General features: G+C 45.6%; 1 pseudogene; it reads left to right on the top strand.

Moving 5' to 3' along the window:
• The first annotated feature begins 225 nt into the window (after positions 1–225).
• On the top strand, positions 226–7268 carry LOC124703357 (annotated as a pseudogene).
• Positions 7269–9186: the final 1918 nt, after the last annotated feature.

Raw genomic sequence — 9186 nt, 5'->3', positions numbered from 1 at the left:
ACTAGAAACACCCCAGATATCAACGAACGCGCTGTAAAAGACGACCAATTTTGTGTCCGCTGTCTCACGTACGGAGGCGTGTTAGAAAATGCGTCCGTTGAAGACATGTGCGGCACGTGCCCAGGTGCGACGAGTTAGCACTTACTCAGTACCTTTTTCTGAGTGAAAACTGAAAACAGAGACAGCTCTGCACTGCTCTGAGCATGAGTAACGGAACAAAGCAAGAGGCCAACCAAAGTAGAGCAGCCCCAGCCACCAGCACCACAACTTGTTCCTTCCTTCGCCGCCCTCCGCCTCTCCCCTCCCCCCTCCTTTTCGCCGGACCCAGCGGCGCTCCAGAACCCTCCCGCGACGGGGCCGCCGCTTCGAGGTGCGTGTCCCCCGGATCCGTGCCGGTGGCCTCCTCCCGATTTGTGCTTAGGTGTGGGTTGGTGCGGGCTTCTTTGGGGTTCGGCGCTGTCGCGCATCCGGTTTTGGAGAGACCGGGAGGTGGATTTCCTTTACCTGTTTGGGTAGGAGGTAGCGTGTTTAGCCGATCTCGATTCAGAAGAGGGATTTTTCAGTTACTTGCTTAGCTTAATTTGGTGGAGATGAGGCGTCTCTGGCTGGTTTCTTGACCTAATTCGAGACAAGGAATGCTAGCTTTTTCCGTGGTGGTTCCACAACTAACTCGGTGAAATATAGGGATTTTATCTTTCTTTTTTTATGGTTTGGTGCCAACGTAGTACACGTGATGTGTTCTATTCTTTAAGATCTTAATTCGTCCTCAGAGTATCATGTACTATGATTGATTCTATTTTCTTTTTTCTTTTGTTACACTTGTTCTGCCTGCTATTGTTGTACGTCATACGTATACTTGTTTAGTGCCTGTGAATGGGGTTCTGCCCATACTATGTGTAGTCATTTTTTTAGGCTGCTCTAGTTAGTAAATTGAGGTGCTGGGATGCTCATACGGGTGGACAAGTACATCTTTACTCTCTGGTTATGGCTACTTCAACCTGTGGAATTTGCCCAGACTGGGCTGTTGAAAAATTGTTGTGCTGAAGCTATCTACTCGTTTGATACTCAAGCGAGTAATTTGGAAGCTAATAGTCTTTCTTTCTAAGTGGCAATGTCCTGTAAGTCTTTCCGAAGATATTTTCTGGGTATGTGGGTGGGATTTATACATGTGATAGTATGCTAGGTTTGGCATTGGCTTACTTTTCCCTCTTTTCCTAATACTCCTATATGTTTAAAGTCAAAAGTGGTAAACCAAACTGTTTATTCTAAAAAATGTTATTTCATTTCCCACTCAATTGACTGAAGTATGATTGATTGTTGATTAGCAGAGTTAATGTAATATAATATACTCCCTCCATCCCAATATGCAAGGTGTGTAAGCCTCCTCTATTTTTCCCAAAATGTAAGGTGTATTAGCAGATTTTGGCTCATTGTTCCATTTCTACCCTCCCGAGCATGCAGCGCTACCGTCTTCTCCGCTCCAGAAATTGTGCTTCCTGCATGCAGCTGCCAACGATCGGTTTCTTAAACAAGCGATCGGTTTCCAAATGAAAGGTGATGCTACACAAAAAAATAGTTTTACGTTCGCGCTAGTAGGAAGGAATCAGCTGCAAGCCTGCAATCAAGAGACGAACGGAGATGGAAACAACAGCATGCACATCCCGCTAGTTACGCTCCTCATTATGGCTTAGTGTATCAGATTCTGTAGGCAATCACACTACGCAGGGGCAAAAGAGTCTAAATTACCTTGCGCTAATTTTCGTGCAAAACTTTCTTACATGCCTTACATATTGGATGGAGGGAGTATATCCTTTGTCACTCAATTGTCTGAATACTAACTTAAATTACACTAAGCTCCAGTTCCTGATGCAAACCTAATTGGTTACTTACTATTTTTGTGATGCAGGTTCTTTCATTAATGGCTAAGAGAGTGTGAGTTGGCTACTGTTAATTGGAATGATAGTGTTCGCCAGTTGGAGATCGCTTGTGTTACACACCAGTGCTCTTGATATCTTGGAATTTGGGGTAGATGTCATTCCGTAGTATTGTCCGCGATGTAAGGGATGGATTTGGGAGCTTATCTCGGAGAGGATTTGAGAACAGGCTTCGGGCCATCGCGGAGGTAAATCTCATGGTGCTGTCCATGAATTGCATGACCCAGTTCCAGTTCCTGTAGTCCAGAGCAGCTGCTGGGCTAACTTGCCTCCTGAATTGCTTCAAGATGTGATTGAGAGGTTGGAGACTAGTGAGGCTACATGGCCTTGTAGGAAGAATGTTGTTGCTTGTGCAGGCGTCTGCAGAACATGGAGAGAGATGTGTAAAGATATTGTACAAAAACCAGAGTTTTGTGGAAAGATCACTTTTCTTGATTCCCTCAAGCAGGTATTGATAAATTTATATGATCGCTATATCCTTCACTGGCAATATCAATTCTTTAATGTTAATTAATAACCTATGACTAATGTTTGGAGTGCACAGTGTATTCAGCTTTCTGCTGGGTCCTAATAAAAGCATGTTGTTTCATCCTTGTACAGCCTGGCCCTCGGAATGGAATTATGCAGTGCTTTATTAAGAGGGATAGATCTACCCAAATCTACTACCTGTACCTCAGTCTTACCTCAGGTATGTTTTTTTGTACTCTCATATGCTCTATGTTGTATTGTATGTACATACAATTAAGAAAACTGATATGCAGTTGTGCGTGCTTCAAGCTTATGGTTTCGTAAAAATGCAAAATATTGTCATGATGTTATGCTTATGTATGTAACGCAAATCAACAAATATGCATATATATAGTCCTTGCATAGGTATTGGAGGTGTAAATGTGTCATAGTGTTTAGCTAACATGTGTATGCAGTTGTGTGTATGTCTTATTGGATCCCAAAGGAAGTTGTTTTCTCATCATCTACCTGGTTGCCTCTAGCTTGGCAGGATTGTGTGCAGAAGTACATATTTTACCCAGTAACATTGATATTTCATTCTTGGGAAAATATAAGGAGAAGCGCCGCATGGTTTGGTCCTTTGTGCGGCAGTTCATCCCGATTCGTGAAAAGGCATCGTGTCCCTATAGAGCACGTCGTGCAACCCCACCTGCAACCGATTCATCTTATCCTTACTGTCCTGACCACACAATCCCTCTCTCTAAAGTCACCACCGCAACAGTGCTGCGCCGGAGATGGAAGTGAGGAGGAAACCGCCACCGAGCAGCGAGGTCGCCGTGTACACCGCAGCGTTGGAGGCCGCCGTCGCGCGAAAAAGCACCATCGGCGGAGGCTGTCGCCACGCGAGGAGGCACCAGCGGTGGAGGCCGCCGCCTCTCGAGCACGCGCCGGCGGCGCACGCACCAGCGGTGGAGGTCGCCGCCGAGCAGGCAGTGGGGGCGCGTGCTGACGAGTACGCAGCTGTGGGGTAGGCTGTCACCGCGAGAACACATCGATTATGCAGCAGCAGGGGAGGTTGCCGCTGAGCAGGGTGTGAGGAGGTGCGTGCCGACGAGTACATCGAGGAATTGCTATGAGGGGTCCTGGACATTGCGGTGGTTTACTCGGGGAGAGGAAGAAGGGCTCGACGGCGTGATGACAGCTGATGAGATTCATTAATGCGTTGCCCTCCCTTATGGGGTTAATTAATCTGGCAATCCCGTGTTGTCAGCCTGAAATTATGCTCAATTAATCTGGTAACTACAAAACCTAGTTAATATGATCATTATTAACAGTTAAATCTGGCAATCAGGCCTAATTAATTAGGCAGCGATGACCTTAATAATATGGCAATCTGAACAACTGAACCTGCCACGCGGTCTAAACTAATCTTGATAGTAAATCTGGCAACTATGCCGAATTGATCAGGAAATTCTGCTGATGAGAGAGTGTGTTTTTTGACATCGTTCCATTTTTTTGTAGACATGTAGTAAATGGCCATGCAAAATGTCAAAGGAAATGAAACTTATGAACAGATACTACATGGAGTACTCTTATAATTCTATTGCAGCTCATCCTCAGTAATGCTCTCATATTTTATTCAGCAAGGGATAGCTGTGACTGCCACTGCATGTCGCTAGGAAGAAAAGGTGCTGGCTGATATCGAAAGCACAACGTGAGGGCAGCGCGTTTCGTGGCTTTCGTGCGACCTTTTGTGCGCGGCTCGCTTGGGACGCAGTGGTATCAGCCACCGCACGGGTTCACGGTTATGCGGCGCCGCCACGTAGCAATATCCTTCATTCTTAGCTTCTTATACGGATCAGAGTTTCCTTGTTACTAGTTCTTAACCCCATCCTCCCCTGCCCCCTCCCCCACAATCAATCGATTCTTTTGATTTCTGAAAATGAGTAATGTTTACTAGGGGTCTGGAATGTCTCTTCATTTTTTGTTACAACCATTTTACCAGTTCCATATGCCCCCCCCCCAAGAATCAATCGTTTCTTTTGATTTCTGAAAATGAGTAATGTTTACTAGGGGTCTGGAATGTCTCTTCATTTTTTGTTAGAACCATTTTACCAGTTCCATATGGTATGTTTACGATATCAAATATCTACATCTGTAGTCTTTCCACCACCTTCCCTCTGCGTACACGTGGGATCATCTTAAAATGTTCGTAAAAAATCTGTATGCCTATGCGGAGACTCCGATAGATGCCCCCAAATTTTGGCGAAAATTGCACATGTCCGTGGTGTGAAATGACTCCAATAGATGTCCTTTTTTTTTGTTAAAATCTATATGCTCGTGCAGAGACTCCAGTAGCGATCAATCGTTTCTTTTGATTTCTGAAAATGAGTAATGTTTACTAGGGGTCTGGAATGTCTCTTCATTTTTTGTTAGAACCATTTTACCAGTTCCATATGGTATGTTTACGATATCAAATATCTACATCTGTAGTCTTTCCACCACCTTCCCTCTGCGTACACGTGGGATCATCTTAAAATGTTCGTAAAAAATCTGTATGCCTATGCGGAGACTCCGATAGATGTCCCCAAATTTTGGCGAAAATTGCACATGTCCGTGGTGTGAAATGACTCCAATAGATGTCCTTTTTTTTTGTTAAACTCTATATGCTTGTGCAGAGACTCCAGTAGCGATCAATCGTTTCTTTGATTTCTGAAAATGAGTAATGTTTACTAGGGGTCTGGAATGTCTCTTCATTTTTTGTTAGAACCATTTTACCAGTTCCATATGGTATGTTTACGATATCAAATTTCTACATCTGTAGTCTTTCCACCACCTTCCCTCTGCGTACACGTGGGATCATCTTAAAATGTTCGTAAAAAATCTGTATGCCTATGCGGAGACTCCGATAGATGTCCCCAAATTTTGGCGAAAATTGCACATGTCCGTGGTGTGAAATGACTCCAATAGATGTCCTTTTTTTTTGTTAAAATCTATATGCTCGTGCAGAGACTCCAGTAGCGGTACTCCTTGTCAACAGACTTCAAAATATAAATTCAAATCTTATCCGGCCATAGTGCTGCTCCCCCACAAACAGGTCCCTGTTCTTCCCAAGGCAAAGCTCACCCAAGAGCTGTGGCAAAGCCAATGAGCAAATTCATTTGACAAGTTGAGAAAATCTAATATGTTAATCTGTAGTAAGGCTCATTTATTGAGCTAATAATTATATCTGTACGACTGTACATAACAAGCTGGGATGGCTATGCACATACGAAGGCCACTGTATATATACACCATACGATTACATTGCTGCAAGTTGTGTCTGTTGTACTCCTGTGAAGCTTTTATTGATTTGCTAGAGTTTTCTATTGTCACGACTGACTAGTCCATCTCTAAGAACCCCTTTCTTCTTTGTCCTGAATTATTTGCATCAGACTGGTGTTTATCTGTCAGACTGTTGGTCTCCATATTCTGCAAATGCAAATATATTTATTTCTCGCCTGTCTACATTTATTTCTTTACCATATTATTATCTTAGCATGTTCTTATTTTTCTTCTCTACAGCTGTGCTTGTAGAAAATGGCAAATTCCTTCTATCAGCAAAAAGGATCGTCCATGCAACATGTACAGAATATATAATTTCTATGAACGCTGACAATATATCTAGGTCTAGTAACACATACATTGGGAAAATGAGGTACGAACTTGAATAAACTTTAGCGTTATTTCAAAACCTTACTGCATTGTAATCTGACATATGTTGGGTTCTTGCTATACCATTTTGTAGGTCAAATTTCCTTGGCACCAAGTTTGTAATGTATGACACCCAGCCTCCATACAATGCAAGTGGTGTTTCACAGTCAGGGAAAGCAAGCCGCAGATTCTACTCCAAGAAGGGGTCGGTGAAGGTTCCTTGCAGCACATACAGCATAGCCCAGGTCTCCTATGAGCTGAATGTTTTGGGAACCCGAGGTCCTAGGCGGATGCACTGTGTAATGCAGTCCATCCCTGCCTCATCCATTGAGGCTGGTGGAAGTGTCCCTTGCCAACCGGACCTCACACATTGCCGCTCCCTAGACGAATCTTTCAGTGGCATGTCGATCTCAAAATCGTCCATTGCGGAGCATTCTGTGCGTTTCAGCAGTGCCCGGTTCTCTGACATCTTAAGTGGAGTTGGCTCAGGGATCAGAGGGCAGACATTGAGTGACGATGATGAGAGCACGGATAAGCCTTTGATCCTCCACAATAAGGCTCCAAGATGGCATGAGCAGCTGCAGTGCTGGTGCCTCAACTTCCGCGGCCGGGTGACTGTCGCTTCTGTGAAGAACTTCCAGCTCACTGCTGCCGCACCACCTGCTGCTGGAGCCCCAACTCCGCCACACCCTGCTCCAACACCTCCACCGGAGCACGATAAGGTGATACTGCAGTTTGGCAAGGTTGCGAAGGATATGTTCACCATGGACTTCCGCTACCCGCTCTCGGCCTTCCAGGCCTTCGCCCTCTCCCTGAGCAGCTTCGACACCAAGTTGGCTTGTGAATAAAGTCACTTTATTGGAGAAGCCGACCATCAAAAGGCTGGTGCTCCTAAATGCTGGCCATCCCCAAAATAGTTGGGGATGCCATTTTGTGTTGTTGTATGTTGTTGAAGCTATTGTGGCTCAGGAAGACATCTGGAAGCATATGAAAGTGCTGTTTAGCATGTAGTAGAACCGTGGCTGCTGATTTGTTACTGTACCTTTTATCCCAATTGCTTGGATCAGTAGCTTGCTCGCGCTTTGGCGAGGGCTGTATGTGATGATTTATACAATCGTGAACTTTCATGTGATTGGTCAACACCGTTGATGTATTTATCTACTGAGTGAATTGTAAATCTGCCTAAGTTCAATAGCTTTACGTTCGCTATCCTGATCATGATTTCCTAGGGGGAAAGTAAAGGCCCTACCCCCTTTGGAAGGCTGTGAGCGAGGAGGGATTCGAACCCCGGACACTGTGGTTCGTAGCCATGTGCTCTAATCCTCTGAGCTACAGGCTCATCCATCTCCACTGGATCTCTTTTCGGCGGCCCCTTCATTTCAGGTTAAGTAGATGGGAAAGCGTCTTTCTCTCTATAACTTGATGCGTTCAGAATCAATCTTCATTGCAGCCGTGGTGTCGCCATCAGGGATGAGATTTTTGTTTCTAATTGCTTGGATCAGTAGCTTGCTCTTTCTTCGGCGTGGACTGTGTGTGATGATTTATACAATAGCAAACTTTCATGGGACTGTTCAAACCGTTAATTTATTTATGTACTGAGTGAATTATAAATCTGTAACTTGATGCGTTGAAAGGCAATATTCAATTGCAGCTGTGGTGTCACCATCAGGGATAAGATTTTCTTGTTTTGTTTGCTTCTAAGTGAGGTCATCAGCTAGGGTCTTTCGCAGACAGCAAAATATGAAGATGATTACGGCAGTCATCAGGGACGGAACGGATCCCGTTCGTACACATGCAAAGCCTGCAATCAACATCGGATGAAAGATTCGAAAGTAACAGCGTTATATTGTGAGGATGTATGTGCAGAGCTATCTCTTTCGATGGTTCGGTAAACAGAAAGGGACACGATCGATGCAAGATAAGTTTGTTTTGTGGCAAACAGAAAGGGTAAAAAACAAATGTAAGGTAGATAGGAAGAAAACATCTATGAATTATTAGGTCATCTAAGTCCTAAACCCTGGAGCAAGACAAAGACAAAATGCTTTGTTAGTAGTGTCCTCGGCTAGCTTGTCGACCTGGAGCTTTCTTCGACGGGCACTACCGTGGAGGAACTGAACCGTCCATCACCATTTTCGCCTGGATGGACCATATTCCGATGCCGTCTCCCATCGACCTTTTTGGGAGCATCGAAGGAATTCCCTGCTCTGCAAGAAATACGAGGGGCCGAAAAAGCCATCACTGGAAATCGAAGGTGTCACTGGATCACTGAGAGTGGTACATCCACTTTGGAGAGAGATGCTACATGATTCACTCATGGATGTATCGCGCCGGTTCCCTTCTTGTTTCCCAAGCAAGCAAACGATCGATCGGTTTGTGGCTGTCGGTGTCAGGTATGTGCACTGTTGTGTCCGTATGCAACCCAAACGGGTGACAAGGCAGAAACGCAGGAGATTTCCGAAGCCACGACCGATGACGGCAAAATTTACCAGTTCAGCACTTGAGCCTACTAAATCTGGACCAGGTATATATAATATAGGTACTAGAACAGATATTAATCCAGTTCATGCATCCATGGAAGAATTCTTGCTTTTCTAGAAGCCTCGTATAGAGTGATGATATCCAGTAGCTGCCGACTAGGACCTGGCCACAGTGGACGATGAACTGAATAAGGACAGGCAAGTGTCCCCTCCCATCCCATCCGTCCCCGCTCCACCGTGAGGTTGACCGCTTGCCTTCGCTGGCAAGCCACGGTACGGAGGAGCAGTGCATCAAAGCCGGCCGCTGTCAAGTGTGCGTGTCCCCCGGAATACCCGGTCACGTCACCACACCACACGTACTACGTCCACGCTTCATTTCCCGTTCGATGGCTGACACGGCGCCCATCCCTGCGTGTCATCCGGGTCCCTGTGGTCAGACAACACTATCACGGAATGTTCGACGGTCCAAACATTTGGGTGCGGCAAGACGCCAAGGAGGCGCCGGCGACGTCCTCTGGCCTGGTGACGCGAGATTCAGGGTGGCGTCCTGGCTCCGTGCTGCGGCGGCGGCGCGGGCCTGTGCGCCCGATCCGGACCCAAATTCTGGTTTGTGCGTCTCTGTCTGGTGGCCGCAC

This window comes from Lolium rigidum, chromosome 3 (genome assembly GCF_022539505.1).
Source record: "Lolium rigidum isolate FL_2022 chromosome 3, APGP_CSIRO_Lrig_0.1, whole genome shotgun sequence".
NCBI lineage: Eukaryota > Viridiplantae > Streptophyta > Magnoliopsida > Poales > Poaceae > Lolium > Lolium rigidum.
This window is presented reverse-complemented; position numbering and strand designations above follow the sequence as displayed.